Source organism: Notamacropus eugenii, chromosome 4, assembly GCF_028372415.1.
Source record: "Notamacropus eugenii isolate mMacEug1 chromosome 4, mMacEug1.pri_v2, whole genome shotgun sequence".
Taxonomy (NCBI): domain Eukaryota; kingdom Metazoa; phylum Chordata; class Mammalia; order Diprotodontia; family Macropodidae; genus Notamacropus; species Notamacropus eugenii.
The window spans coordinates 246,822,941-246,838,264 of NC_092875.1; the positions used below are offsets into that span (position 1 = coordinate 246,822,941).

Sequence of the window (15,324 nt, forward strand, 5' to 3'; positions counted from 1 at the left end):
ACCATGTTATTCCCCACTCTACAAACTTCAATGATTATTAACTCTATATTGAATATAAACTCATCTGTTTGACTTTTAAAACTCTTCAAAACTGACCTCAAATCATTTTTCCAGCCTTACTACACATTATTCCCTTTCCTGCATTCCACAGTCAGGTCAAATGGGCCATCTTACTACTCTTCATGTGTAACATTCATCTCCTATCTCCATTGTCTTTGCACTTGTTGTCTCCCGTCCCTAGTATTTGCTCACTCCTTACCTCTGTCTCTTGAAATCACTTGTTTCCTTCAAGACAAAACTACCACCTTCTACATGAAACCCACGCTGACTAGCCACCACCAACTCCCCCTGGTTCCTAATAATAACTTGTATTGATTTAGTGTATGTTCTAAATATGCTTATTAATATGTATATTGTTTTCCCCTAAAGAATATAAGCTCCTTGATCAAAGGAACTGTTTTTATTTTCTTCTTTGCATCCCCATTTCCTAAAGGTGCCTGGCCCATAGTAGATGCTTAATAAATAATCAATGTCTATTGATTAACTAGTTGATTTTTGGAGGGAATTTCCAAATTGATCAAATTACAGATCCATTTGAATATCTGAGATTCTGAAAGGTACACCTATTTCATTTCAACATCTAGTTAGCTAAATCTCCAAATCTATTCATCAAACCAGAAGAAAAATAAATATGTAATTTAGGGAGCAAGGGTTTGTTTGTTTTTTAGATATTTTAATTTTTTCCAATTACATGTAAAAACAATTTTAACATTCTTTTTTTTATTTTGAAGTCCCTAATGTTACAATAAGATTCCTTGATAAATACAACCACAGAAATAACTATTCAAAAACCTGACAATTATTTTTAAAAATCAAATGAGGTAGAAAAGGGAAAGATGTAAACTTACCAAAGGTGCTTCACTGTCATGAAAAAGATGCCCTGCATAAGGCCCAACTGGAAAATGAATTCTCTTTAGAAAGCAAAGTCCTCCAGATAGTTTTAATTGTGGATAATAACATGCTGATTGTGTTCAGCCACAAAATATTGCAGTTTCCTCAACCAGATTCATGATTAATCAAAAGAAATGAACCTAACTATTCACATAGGAAACATTTTCCAACTAAGGTTGGAAATTCCTGTTACCCAGATTATGATATTTAATTGGGTAGCTGGCCCATTATTACATACATTTGGGGCAGATACTGCTAGTGTTCGGAATAGGAGAAAAGGAGCAACTGTATTTGGGAAATGGCATAGTGTTTGCTTAGGATCATAGATTTAGAACTGGGAAGGACTTGAAGAAAGGTCATCTTGTCTAGCCTCCATAAGTTAACAAAGATGAAGAAACACTGATGCTGAGGAAAGTGAGCAGAACCAGAAGAATATTGTATACAGTAACAGCAACATTCTGCAATGATCATGTTTGATAGACTTGGCTCTTCTCAGCAATACAATGAAAGAATGCTGAAAACTAAAAAAAATAATTTAATTAAAATAAATTTGAAAACAAAATGGAGGAAAAAATTTTAATGAATACCGTAAAAAGACGAAGAAACAAATAACTAAGAATAAGAATACAATAACTAGTATTTAAACAGCACCTACTATATGCCAAGCACTGGGCTGTGCTTTACAATTATTATCTCATTTGGATCCTGGCAACAATTCTAGAAGATGCGTGGTATTATCTCTATCTTACAGATAAGGAAACAGAGACACAGAGATTAAATGGCTTGTCCAAGATCACACAGCTAGTTAGTCCCTGAAGGCAGATTTGGCCTCAGGTCTTCTTCCTGGCTCCAGACGAACACTCTACCCACTGTGCCACTTAGCTGCCTCAAATATAAGTGACTTTTTCAAGGTCACATAATAAGGAAATGGCAAAGCTACTATTCCAGATCCTTTGGCTTCAAGATGATCTGTTCTTCACTCTGAAGCTCATTGCCTTTCAATGGCCCCAATTTTATCCCTATCATGATCTTTTTAAATCAATATTCTTCTGTTGATGTTAACAAAATGCCACAACACCTAAGGGGAAAAAAAAAACTGCAGGGTTAGCCAAAGAACAATAAAGAGATGCATGGGGTATGTAAATAGGCTGTAATGTATTACTAGATATAAACGGCATGAAAAAATAGCAAAAGAGATAACATCAAAGAGTTGTATGACTAAAAAATGTAACAAAGGCGTAGGCTTATAGATCTAGCCCTACAATCTCAGAGGTCATCTAGTTCAACCTCTTCAGTTTACAGATGAGGAAACTTGAGTTTGCAAGAAACACCATTGAAAATAATTGCTCACAGCAACATATAATACTTATAATAATAGCTAACATTTATATGCTGGTCACTGGACCCAGATGGTTGAGAAGGAGAAAGTGAGGTTGGTGACCTTGCGCAGTCCTCCCTCACTCAAAACAAAATCAAGTACAAGTCATGTCATAATTTCTCTGATGTCATAATCTTCTTCAAAAACAAAGGACAAATACAACCAACAACATTTATACAGCCCTTACTATGTTCCAGGCACTGTGCTGATTGCTTTGTAAGTATTATCTCATTGGGTCCTCCCAACCACCCTGAGAAGTAGGTGCTATTATTATTCCCATTTAGCAGATGAGGAAACTGAGGCAAATAGAGTGACTTGCCCAAGGTCCTGCAGTTATTAAATGTCTGAAATCATATCTGAACTCAGATCTTTCTGACTCCAAGCCCAGTGCTCTATCTACTGTGCCACCTAATTGCAACCAACTGGTGAAAACTACTCACAGATAAGCTGCTACACAATATAAGGAAGCGCTATGCCAAAATGGGAAGGTCTGCACAAGGAGATGGAGAATTCTCCAACTTTTGGCCAGGACTGGATAATCACTTGTCAGGGATGTTGTAGATAAGGAGTTAAGTAGATGACCTTTGAGATCACAGTCTGAGATTCCTTTTTGTAAGGAGACCAGAAAAAAAACAAAAAATGGAACTGGGAATAGGATAGGGAACAGAATTTAGAGTCCTCATTACTGATGGCCTGGGACCCAAAGAGCCTAGAGGCTCTTATTTTGTAATTCCTATTTTTAATTTCCTTTCTCCTGATAAAATATTTATTCCCTAACTGATTCCCTTTGGGCTTTCTTTCTTTACTTTTCACATTACTCTTTATGTCCCTTCATTCCTGTGCTTCTTCAAGGGGAGAGGAATTTTTGTTCCACAGTCCAACTTCAATAAGCAGTTATTGGGGTTTTTTTTTCTTTCTCAAAGGTAGAGGGATGCTGGGAGAGAGAACAATAGATTTTTCTTATTAAGCACTTCTTAAAACCAAAAAAAAAAAAAAAAAAAGTTATTGAGATCCTACCCCTGACATAGTAGATAGCATAGTATGCCAGGATTCAGGAAGACCTTAATTGAAATTTTGTCCCAGACATTTCCAACAATACAACTTTTGCTGCCTCAGGCACTTATTAGCTCTGTGACCCTTAGCAAGTTACTTAAATCCTCTCAGTCTCAGTTTCCTCATTTGTAAAATATGATTGATAATATTAATGGCTTTTGTTAGATCATATAAGATAATATATTATTTTGCAAACCTTGAAGCCCCATATTATCATTATTAATTAATTAGTTAATTAATTAATTAATTTAGTAGTATTACTATGGATATAGAAGGAACTATGTGGCTTTATCTCCCAACTCAGGGCATTTTCACTGGCTATGATCTATGCCTAAAATTCTCTCCTTCTTTTAATCTCTACCTCCTGCCTTCCTTGTCTTCTTTCAAGTCCCAGGTAATATCCCACCTTCTACAAGAAGCCTTTCTGGATACCCCTTAATTCTAGTACCTTAACTTTGTTGATTATCTCCAATTTACCCTGTACATATTCTTGTTTATACATAGTTGTCTTATGACTGTGTTGAGAATGAATAAAATCTTCCTACCATCTACCAGGTTGCAATCTAGTAAGGCGAAAATAAAACATGCTTACAAGTAGATACAGCGGTCAGGTTGCATAAGAGAAGTGCCACCATGTTATGAGTATTCCATATAGCTGTGCTGCCTCTGGCAAAAACCAAAACTCATCTAGTGAATACTTGTGGCAATGAGAAAGAATCCCATGACCTAACCATTTCACTGGGTTATTTGTGTGGAAAGTGCTTTGCAAACTTTTAAGTGCTGTCTAGATGGGAGTTGTTATTTTTATGATCAGGTTAGTTACATGTGATTTCATCAGTGTAGAGAATTCTCAGTGAGGGAACCCACTGTTCTACAATTTATTTTTGTTTTTGTTGCTCAGTTGTTTTGGTTGTATTCAACCCTTTATGACCCCAGTTGAGATTTTCTTGGCAAAGATAGTGGAGTGGTTTGCCATTTCTTCCTCCAACTCATTTTCATAGATGAGGAAACTGAGACAGACAGGGTTAAATGACTTGCCCAGAGTCATGCAGTTAGTATCTGAGGGTACTTCCTGACTCCAGGCCTGGTGCTCCCTCCATCCCAGCTGTCCCTCTATAACAACATATATTCTTAGAGAAATTAAATGATTTGCCCAGGATCACACAGTCAGTATGTATCGGAGGCAGAACCAGATTCTTTACAATCATGATTACCACTAGAAAGTCCTGTATAAAGTCCTAAAGCACAAGTCTGCCATGTCATCCTCCTACTCAATGACCTCCACTGGCTCCCAGAATAAAATTCATAGTCCTATTTGCCATTCAAAGCCCCTCACAACCCAACCCTTTGCTACTTTTCCAGTCTTCTTACTTCTTATACCTCTCCAAGTACTCTTTGATCCAGTGACACTGGCCTCCTTGCTCTTCCATGGATAAGAGCCTCCATCTCTCAGCCCCAGGTATTCTCTCTGACAGTCCCCCATGCCTGGAATGCTCTCCCTCCTCAACTCTACCTACATCGGTAAGATTTCTTGGCTTTCTGCAAGTCCCAACTAAAATTCCATCTTTTGCAGGAGACTTTACCAGCCCCTTTAAATTCTAGTGCCTTCCCTCTGTTAATTGTTCCCTGTTTATCCCATATATAGCTTACTTTATATGTATTTATTTACCTGTTGTTTCCCCCATTAGATGGTAAGCTTCTTGAAGGTAGGGATTGTCTTTTGCCTCTTTTTGAATCCCCAGCACAGTGCCTGGCATAGTGCCAGACACAGAGTAGATACTTGATAAATATTTACTCATAGGTCATTCTGATCATTTCCTGAAACTTTGATGGGTTTATACTTCAAATATTTCCTTTACATAAAGCAAGCTCCCCTTTATGATCACTTTGTACCCTACGTCACAGTATCATATCCATTATAACTTCAGGGTGAAACATTTTTAAGGAGTTTGGAGAGGTTGGGCCCACCATCTTAATTTATTAGTCAAAATACTGATTAGCTTTTAATGGCTCTGGAGAGACATGTTGCAAACCCTTTGCTATGAATAAGTGTAGGTAGGAATGTTTGTTCAGTTTTTCTGCAAAAGCAAGCCTGTACTTGCACCAAATTGATTGCTTTCTACATGTGCTCAATGCGTCCTTCTGATGTTTCTTCATTATGGAAATTGTCTGCTAATGTTGACTAAATTGGCAATGGTTTCTAAATACACACTAGTAGCTTACTTTAATCATATCCTGAAAAATAACCAAATTAGCTCTTTTGGTTAAGCTAAAAAAGCGCAAGTGTTACAACAGGCAGTCTCAAAGGAGAATGTGGACTCTTGGAGGGCAAGAATTGGTGGATTGTTTTTTTCATCTTTGTCTTCTTAGCACAGTAATATGAACATAACAGGCTCTCAATAAATGCTTGTTAAATTGGATCAAATCTAGTTTACATGTAAGTAAAACCTTTTTAAAAATTTATTTTTGGTTGGACCCTGGATTTCAACTGCATATAAAACTCCAGAGAAGTGGACTCCCATTTCCAAAACATATCTGTAAATGTCCTACAATTAGGAGTTACCTGGTACACTGAAGAATAAGACAATATATGAACTTAGGTCTTCTTGACAGGAGAAGCCACCCTCTGATCCATTTTGCCACATTGCCTCTCAAAACCTTAAAAGATCATCAGATGTTTTGAGTTTTTTTAATTATCACAATCAAAATAAATTTATAAAATGAAAAACACATACTAATAATAGTGCTTGAGGACATCTAGGTTAATAGTAAAGAGAAATCAATACAATACAAACCATTTAAAATTAAGAAAATATCTTTAAATATATCAAATCTTTTTTATAATTATATTATATTATTTTTACATTTATATTTAGTATATATTTTATATAATTTATAGATATATAGATAAATGTATATTTATATATAATTTAAATATTATATATTATTTATATTATACTTCATTCGCATGAAAAGAATATAATTTGCAGGACAGGAGATGCAGGACATCTCTTCTCCCTTTGCACCACTGAACTTGCTGTCCCTTGAACAAAACATTCCATTACTCTGCTCTGGGCATTTCCTCTGACCATCCCTTGCCAGGAATGCTCTCCCTCCTGGCTTCTCTGGCTTCCTTCAAGAACCAAATGAAATACCACTTTCTACAGGAAGCCTTTCCCAATCCTTCTTAATCCCAGTGTCTTCCCTTTCTTATTTCCTTTATCTTATATATATATATAGCTTGTCTGTAGATATGTTTGCTTATTGTCTTCCCCAATATATTGTGAACTCCTCAAGAGTAGGGATTGTTTTTTGCCTTTTTTTGTATCCCCAGTATTTATCACAATGCCTGGCACATAGTAAATGCTTAATAATTGACTGATTTAGTCCCTTAAATTCATGTGCGTCCTTTGTTCCACAGGACACAAAAGCACAGGATACAGCAGAAGGAACACTGGTTCTAGAGTTAGAAGATCTAGATTCAAATCCTGCCTCTGATGCCCCCTCTCTCTGAGAGTAAATTTAGGGAAGTGATTTAACCTCCATAAGCCTCCTTTTCCTCATCTATAAAATGAGAGGTTAGACTAGCCAGCTTCTAAGTTCAAGTTCTGTCATTGTACTGTAATCAATTTGATACACTATAGTTGAAATCAGCCTTTGTGAAAGGAAGAGTTTTGTTCTGAGTGACTTGGCTTTGTTCTGTTCCATTCTGTGACTGGAAGTTAAAAGTACTGAATGTTAATCCTAGCTTTGCCACTTCTTCACTGTGTGACTATGGGTAATCCACTTAGTTTCCTTGGTTCTCGATTTCCTTATGTGTAAAAATCTTAGAATATAAGATCTAGAAAGACCCTCAGAGATCATCTAGTTCTGTGGAATCAAATTCAAATAGAAAACATGACCACTAAATAATAATTAAGGATCCCTACGGTTTGGATATTGACTGATTTAAAATGCAATGTTTTGTTGTATTTTTATTTATTTTGCTAAATATTTCCCATGTTTTGGTCTGATTCTGGCCACTGGGAGCCTACCGGCTAAATGTTTATTGACACTGCTGCTCTAGTTCAATTCCTCCCTGGAGAATTCCCTTGTATAACATTCCCAACTTCCCAAAGCAGCTCATTCTGTTTTCAGATAGCTCTGTTAGGAAAATTTTCCTTTAGTAAAGTAAAAAATTTTCTCTCTGGCATTTCCACGAACTGTTCTAGTTCTGCTTGCTTCTGCCAGGAAGCCCTTCAAATACTTGAAGGCAACTACTCTGAGTCTTTGGGCTAAATACCCCAAATTCCTTCAAAAGATCCAAATACGTCATGTTGTCCTGTCCTTTCATTTCGCTGGTTACCCTCTTCCAGACCTCCTCCGAATTATATATATCTTTTCTCAAATGTGGTGTTCAGAATTGATATGTACTCTAGATGTAGCATGAACAAGACACAGTAAAACTGAATTCTTACGTCCCTTGTTCTGGAAATGATGTCTTGTGAGCCTAGATAACATCCTCTTTTGTAGCTTCCATATCAACAGACTGGTATTGAACCAGCAGTCCAATAACATCCCCAGATCTTTTTCATGAGGAGCTATTGTCTGAGCTATTTGCCTTATTTGTGATGATGATTTTTAATCATGTGCATCAAACTATGCATTTATCCCTATTGAGTTTCTTAATACTTGATTTGCTTTGTTGAAATGAGAGTTCACTCTAATTATGTACTTAATGTCTCATAATTCTATGTCATGGCTCTTCTCTCTCTCAGTCTCTATTATAGGTATTAAGAGTAGTGGAAGTCAACAATTTACTAACAGGTTACGTTCTCAGAGGCTGTAATTCATTGGAAACATAATACTTCTTCCCCACCAAAACAATGATTTGGTCTTCGAACCATGCTACACAAGTCTATTTAATGTATAGTGTATACGAAGTACAGAGTTGTGGTGCTGTGAAGGAGACATTAGCTATTGGTTAGCCAGAGGAACGGATGGAAGCTACCATCAGATAAGAAACTAGGATCTCCCTCCATCAGGTGTAAAATCTCCTGGTCATTTTACCTCACAAGACAAATGGCTTCCCAGTCAACTTTTTAAATTTTTCCTTCAACTTCCTTTTCTTCTCCTTCCACCTCTTTCTTGTAACCAAGGATCATCCATTCATGCTACAAGTGTTTATTAATAGACTATCTACAATATGCCAGGCACTGTGGTGGGTACTAAGGATAAAAGACATAACAATCCCTGCCCTGAAAGAGATGGACTCCATCAAGGGGGGTGGTGGAAGGAAAGCAACATATATACAGCTAAGTTGAATAAATGAATGAATAGAAAAACATTTCTTCAGCTCCTACTCTATTCCAGGCACAATATAGGCAAGGTAATTTAAGAGTAAGATGGTGGCACTTGCAGCTGGAGAATCAGGATAAACTTTCTGTAGAAGGTGACATGACCTAAAAATGGAAAAAAGGTAGGGATTCTACAAAGCAGAGGTGACAAAGAAGTGCATTCCAGGCACTAAAGGAAAGTCTTTGCAGAGGTACATAAACAAGAGATGAAATGTCATAGATAGGCCAGTTTGGCTAGAATGTTAGAGTGTAGTAAAGAGCACACTAAACCTGGAAACAAATGTATTCTGTAGTGGGGTTGTGAAGGGCATTAAAAGTCAAAAAGAGGATTTTATATTCCATCTGAGAGACAATAGGGAACCCCTGGAGCTTCCTGAGCAGGTGACTTGTGCTTTAGGAATAACAGTTTGGCAGTTCTGTGGAGAATGGATTGAAGAAGGAAGACTAGTAGCAGGGTGACCAAGAAGCTATTGTAATAGTTTAAGTAAAAGGTTATTAGAGCCTGAACTAGAGCTATGGTTGTGTGAGTGAAGAGAAAGGGGTAGCTATAATCCATATTGTGATAAGATTTAGCAACTTGCTGAAGGTGAGAGATAAAGAAGAAGGAAGAACCAAGGAGTCACCAAACCAATGTCAATAGAAGAATGGTTGCTCTCAGCCATAACAAGGAAGGTAGGAGAAAAGTACTGGGAGAAAAAAAATAAATTCTGGCTTAGATATGTTGTGTTTAAGATGCCTATAGGATCATTGTCAGTTGGAGATGTACAATAGGTAACTGAGGGCCACCTCCATTTGTTCTGATCTATATCTTGCCACTGGACCCAGATGGCTCCAGAAGAGAAAGTGAGGATGGTGACTTTGCACAGCCCTGCCTCACTTAAATCCAATTCACTTGTAGAAGTCATGGCATCACTTTTCTGATGTCATGGCATGGTCCTCTTCAAGAATTAAGGACAAACAACAACAATAACAACAGGTAGCTGGTGATACAGTATTGGATGAAGTTCAGAAGAGAAACTCAGGCTGGAAATATAAATCTGGTAGTATTTGCATAGAGGTGATAGTTGAACCCATGGAAAGTGATGATGAGATCATTGACACAGTGTGGAGAGAGAAGAGAATTAGGCCTAAGACAAAGAACTGGGATATATTGACACAGAGAAGGAGAGAAACAAGGGTGATGATCTGCAAAGAGAGATCAAGGAGCAGTTAGAGAGGTAAGAGAATAACCAGGAGGGATATCACCAAAATCCAAAGAAAGACTAGCCCAGAAGAGAAAGAGGTCAATAGTATCAAATAAGAGCGATCAAGAAGGCTGAAGATTGAGAAAAGTTCATGAGATTTGTCCATTAAGAGATCTTTGGTAACCTTGGAGAGAGGAGTTTTTCAGGTGAGTGATAGAAGCCAGATTGCAAGAGGTGGAGAAGTATGACATGAGGAAGGAAAGGCAATGAGTAAAGAGAGCTTTGTCTAGGGATTCAGTTATGAAAAGGAGGAGAGATATAGGAGGATTAATTGCTGGGTTTATGAACATAAACACTACTGAATCACAAAGGGGAAGAGGCCACAAAATTATTTAGTCCAGCTTTTACTATCTTGGATAGAAATCCTTCACAATATTCCTGACAAGTGGTCATCTAGCCTCTGCTTAGATAAAACCAGTGAAGGAAACTCCGTACTGAATAAAGCAGCCCTTTTCATTTTTTAATCTATAGCAAGTGGGTTGACAAAATTCTCCTTTTAGTCTCATAACAATCTTACTAGTTAGGGACTTTTATTCTCATTTCCCAGATAAATAGTCTGATAGGTTAAATGATTTTTCTAGGGTTACTTAGTAACACCAGTGCTACAACCTGTATCTTCTAACTGGGTTCTTCTTTTAACTTTGGATAGTTTTCTTTCTAATGCTTATATACAAAATATCACACTAATTCATGGGCAGAGAAAAACCTGACTCAGACTGTCCTAAGCATTTAATTTTGGGATATGAGATTCTGAGTCAAAGCATAGGGCAAGGTCTAGCAGGTAGAAATAAGTATTTACTAATGTGTCAAAGGTTTAGAGATACTATTGAAGAGACCATTTCTTAGGCATTGGTATCGATTTGGGAATGAAGGTGAAGGGATTTTCCCCTCCCCTTCTTTATCCAGATAATATTGATATCCTTCACTGCTTTCAGCAAACACAGGTGAGAAGTGGTAGTTAGTCTAGAAGGAGAGAAGGAAATCCTAATGTAGATGTGGCATATGTAGCACCCCAATTCTCCATCTCTAGGTCGAGTCACTCAGCTCCTTACCAATCTTTCACTGAGTAAATCTATGTTCTAGTCATTATGCTAAGCAATTGAGACACAAAGACAAAAATGAAAAATCATGAACCCTCCAGGAATTTAAATTCCTTCATGGGAGACAATTTATACACATTAGTAGCCTGGACTATATTCTCCAAAACCCCACTGTGTCTAGAAATTTGGGTCTTTAGAGGGAAGCTACCACATCTTTCTTCAGAGTCCTGGGGACCTTGAACGGTTGGGAAATGAGATTCTCTGGTATTGTTGCTGATGAGCCCCCACTAGGGAGCTTCCCCTAAAAAAGTAACAGTTGATATCAGTTAGCTAGTCAGATTTACTTAACTTCTAGAAACTGGTATTTATTTAGTATATTGTAAGACTTGATACATTCCTCCCCCCCCCTAAAATGGGGGCATGCTCTCTTACAAGTATATATAGAGACCAGGGGAAAATGGGCTTCAACTTAGCACATTGTATGACTCTTATAAAGTTCTACTTAGGGATGGTGTAGTTTTCTGGTGAGCTCCTAATAGAGACATAGAGTTGCCTTTCCTTAGTGTCTTTAGTTCCTTAGTCTCTTACCTCTAGAGTCCCTAGTCTCTTAGCTCCTGATGCATATACTGCCATCAACTGTTCTGGAGATGCTACCAAAATGGCAACGAAAAGTCTAGATTCTCCAATCTTTCGAAGTTGATTAAGTCCTCCTCTGGTCAAAGATAAGGGAGGAGACAGGGAAGAAGACTCTCCTTCCTTACCCCATCCGAAGTGATTCCCTCTCAGGGGTTTGGCTAGAACTGTTCTCTCCAGATACTTCTAGACACTTGAAAATGACTGATTCTGAACTCGATTGTTGGTTTTACACAAGAACCAAAGGGTATGACTGAGTTTTTATTACTATTATATAATTGCTTTAGTCTACATTTATAACAATACAATAAACTATCTGATGGTACAGAAAATTTCTCCTAAAATCACAAAATATTCTTTTGAAAGCTTCTCTTCAGGAAAAGTGGCCCTCTACCTCTATATCACCCTTCAGCTTTATCTTGATTTAATTTTTTTTTTTAATACAAGAGGAATTTGATGAGTCAGTCATCTGGGTGTCCAATCTGTATCCTTCATCTGTTTATTAAAAGATGGTGAGAATATGTTGTGATGAAAATGTCTGGTATTTTCCATTCCACCTATGATATATTTAAAAAGTGTTACTCTGTAAGCATTTAGGTAAGAAAAAAGGTAAACAATAAAATCCATGATTTTTCTTTAAAAAAAAATCTTTATTGTAAATACTGGTGTTTATCTGTCAGTAAGCAATATGTGAGCAAGCATTCACAATGGTCACTTGTTTTTTCTTCTAATTAGCAGATGCTTTTTAAAACCAGTAGCATAGGTAAATGTAGAGTGAGAGGGTTTTAAAACCCTCTCAGGTTTTTACAGTAAGCATTTTTTATTTTATAATCAATGGCTGAAGTGTTATGCCACTTGGGAGGAACTAAAATAGTATTTTCACTATCCAAGTCCTTTATTTTATTAAAAAGGGGAAGTAGTTATTATCAATCAAGTTCAGCTCCTTTTTAGGGCTTTTTATAGTACATTCTTAGGTATAATTCTCAATCATGGAAACATAGCAATGACAGACATCTAAATATAAAATGCTCAAAATGTTTTGTCTGCTTTAAAAATATTATTTTGTCTGCTTTAAAAATATTATTTTGTCTGCTTTAAAAATATTATTACTCACAACAAAAATTGTATGCTGAGATTTACAAACCATAGACTCTAGGTGCTTTACTTCATGAAGAGAGTTTAATAACAATTAAAAAAAAACAATACATTTCTTTAAAAAAAACTCACAGCAATTTGTTATTAAACTGAAACAAAAGGGACAAAGAATGACAAAAAATACACTAAAAGTTTTGCAAATTTTAACTAAGAGTAGTCAGAATTTCAGTTTACTCATGTTTACACATTTTATGTCATACAGTCGAAATTACCATGTACAAAAAAAAACCACCTTCAACGCTAACTAAACTGCTTAGTCTGGGAATAAAAGCTTTATAACATTTTTTTAAAAGGTTTGTATCTAGCAGTTAGTTGAGAAAAACCACTCACCTCTTGCCCTGTAAAAAAAAAATTTTCCCAAATTTACTCCAAACAATTAACAAAACCTTTTACTATTACCTAATAGGCATTATTATGAATTCTCTTTTCTCCTTTTATTTCTTCTACCTCTGCTTGGGTCATAAAGTCAGTGATGTTTTTCTCCAGATCATTAATGCAACTGTTCATATCATCAATTCAGCCAACTCTCTGATCTGACATGGTCTGAAACTTGTCCTGCATCTGCTGGAGAGGTGTCTGAGCCACTGGTCAGGTCTTGTACAATTTGGGGGTCTGTCTCTGCCATGACACTGGTAGCTTCCCAATTTGTCTCTTTGAGTCTTTTCAATCATTTCCAATATACCTCCTTTGATGCATCATTCTGTGTCATCTAATAGCATTCATTTCTTCCCTCTACTTGTGATTAACTAGTTTTTCTTACATACTGTTTTTATTTGATTGAATAGGATTGAAGTAGACCTTATTCATACCTATTTCATTCTGTTTGTCCAGACCCTCTGAAATTAGTCAGATATGAAACAACCCTCTTCCATGTATATTTGTATATAAAATAGTTTATAATTTTATAAATATGTGTATATATATATACCTTGTGTGTATATATTATATGTATATATTATATGTGTGTGTACCTATATAGATATAGATAGATATCTATATGTATATGTTAACAGATAGGGGACTAGAGCTGGGATTTCATTGGCACAGTGAGCTCTGGGGTGAGGAAATTTTATGTTGCAAAATAAGGTACACAGGTTCTCTTCAACTTAGAAAATATTGAGAGGATAGGAGACTTCCCCAGGGTCACACAGTCATTCTGTATCAGACATGAAACCTAATTCCAGATTTTCCTGGCTTCCAGGCCAGCCCTTTATTCACCAAGCTATGAAAAATAAATACAATGTAATTTCTAAGAGGAGGTACTAGCAAATAGGAGAAGCATGAAAGACTTTATGTTGGAGGAGGTATTTAAGCAGAACACTGAAATAAACTCAAGATCCTAAGAGACAGAGGTCAGGAGGCATACCTTCCAGGAAGAAAGACTCTGTGCTGATACGAAGATGGAAGATGGAAGTCTTGTGTGAGGAACAGCAGGAAAACCTATTTGGACAGACTTTAGAACATCTGAAGGAAAGTACTATATTGTCTAATTTGGAGGGAAAGGTAATTTTGAGGCACTTTGTGAAGGACTTTAAATGCCAAAGAGGAGTTTGTGTTTGTTCCTGGAGGTAATAGCGAACCATTGGAGTTTACCGAACTGGGGAGTCACATGGTCAGACTCATATACATACTTATATTTTAACTGGAGGTATCTAGTTTCTATTTTTCATCATTTCTAAGCTAAGTACAAGACATGTAATGGGTTACCCAGGGAACCACTAAATTGTTTCCTTCTACAAAAGGTAAGTACAATAGTCATATATACATCCTAGATTTTCCATGCAGCCCCTATTTTAAGAAAAGAAAGTCTGTTCCACAAAAAGTCTTTGAAAAGTGACAACCTTTGTTCAGAACATGTTTAGTCGTGTTCTCTGTCAAGGTAAGTTATGACTAATCAGTAAGTAGGTATTTAATATATGGCTAATTTTAGAAGTTTATCAAAATGGAAATTTGATAGGCAGCCTCCATGGGGAAGAATCTCAATTTTCCTTCACCCAGAAAGATATTAAAGCAGCACAAATTACTTCCAAATGCCCTCCTACATTGCTAATCTGAGGACAGACCTTTGCTTTTGAATCACCAAACTACTTCCTAAGGCCACTTTTCTTTTGTGTCAACTTTAGTTCTAAGCTAATAGTTCAGCCCAGCCCAGCCAAATGCTATCACACTGGTGATAATGATATCTTCCAGAATTGATGTCTGCAGGCAAAGGGAGGAGGCACTCAGCATTACTACAAGACTGGTTTTCCTTCTCCAAGTTACCTCCTGTTTTCAAAGTCTTTCTGTATCTGGAATCCAAACAACTTTAAGGATAATTTTGTAGGACAGTTTCTATAGATTTTTATTGTTCAGAGAAGTGTTTTTCATTGACCTAATCAATCCAAATTGCGCTTACTCTGGTAGTTTTAATTATAGGTCCATTCAAGTATATTGTTCTCTATAAAAACAAGTTCTTAGATTTCAGACTTGTTTCTGTAAAGTTACTGACTGATTCCAAACAAAAGAACTTTGATGATTTTTTAAACCTTGCTATC

General features: G+C 36.6%; 1 long non-coding RNA gene across 1 annotated transcript; it reads right to left on the bottom strand.

Moving 5' to 3' along the window:
- Positions 1 to 1,513: 1,513 nt before the first annotated feature.
- LOC140501125 (uncharacterized) lies at positions 1,514 to 6,040 on the bottom strand. Its single transcript, XR_011966072.1, has 2 exons — positions 5,946 to 6,040; positions 1,514 to 2,029 (listed from the first exon to the last, which is right to left on the bottom strand). It is a non-coding gene; the product is annotated as an uncharacterized lncRNA (long non-coding RNA).
- Positions 6,041 to 15,324: the final 9,284 nt, after the last annotated feature.